Source organism: Myotis davidii, unplaced genomic scaffold (genome assembly GCF_000327345.1).
Source record: "Myotis davidii unplaced genomic scaffold, ASM32734v1 scaffold93, whole genome shotgun sequence".
NCBI lineage: Eukaryota > Metazoa > Chordata > Mammalia > Chiroptera > Vespertilionidae > Myotis > Myotis davidii.
The window spans coordinates 10,310,775-10,311,600 of NW_006292095.1; the positions used below are offsets into that span (position 1 = coordinate 10,310,775).

At 55.1% G+C, this 826-nt stretch overlaps 1 protein-coding gene across 3 annotated transcripts in view; it reads right to left on the reverse strand.

Annotated features, from left to right (window-relative positions):
- Nucleotides 1-813, reverse strand: part of WRN (Werner syndrome RecQ like helicase) — a 153,308-nt gene extending 152,495 nt beyond the window's left edge. For all 3 annotated transcript variants that reach the window (XM_015565251.1, XM_015565250.1, XM_015565249.1), the window contains exon 1: nucleotides 632-813. The gene's annotated coding sequence lies outside the window, so the exon portion shown is untranslated. The remainder of the gene's footprint in view (nucleotides 1-631) is intronic.
- Nucleotides 814-826: the final 13 nt, after the last annotated feature.

Sequence of the window (826 nt, forward strand, 5' to 3'; positions counted from 1 at the left end):
GTTTTGTCCTAACTGGTTTGGCTCAGTGGATAGAGCGTTGGCCTGCGGACAGAAGAGTTCCAGGTTCAATTCCGGTCAAAAGGGCATGTCCTTGGTTGGGGCACATCCCCAGTAGGGGGTGTGCAGGAGGTAGCTGATCAATGTTTCTCTCTCATGGATGTTTCTAACTCTCTATCCCTCTCCCTTCCTCTCTGTAAAAAATCAATAAAATATATATTTTTTAAAAAAACATTAAAGACTAAGTGACTTCAACTTAAAAAATCCAACATAATTTTGCTCAATTACACATAGCAAGTTATTTCTCTTGCCTCTGTTGTGTAAACATGGAGTGGCTCAATTTCTACCGCGGCCAAGACCGAATGGAAAAGACACAATCCTTTGGGCAACCAGAGGCGCAAGGCGGCTGGAGGGGCCGGAGGCACCCTGTCTGACTGCCTGCAGCGCTGAGAGGGCCTGCAGGCGGTCGGGCCGTTTCCGGGGTGCTCCGAGGACGGAGATTCCGCTTCAGAGGACTCTCCCGCACCCCTGACGGAGGCCTGCTCTGCGGGCTGAGCACCGCCAGCGTCGGAGCAGGCCAGTCATCCCCCAGGTTCTGGAGCTGGCGGAAGCAGGGGTGGGGAGCACACGTTACCCGGAGAAGAACCAGTTCAACGGGCCTTCTTCAGCTGGAGGATGTGTGGAGCGCCACCACGGCACGGCCTGGAACCCATGGCATCCAGGCTAGGCACCAATTCAACACTTTATTCCCGCGCCTCAGCCCGCACGCCGGAGCGCCAAGGCGCACACTCAACAGAGCACCAGGAGACCAGCCTTCCCCACCCCTTCA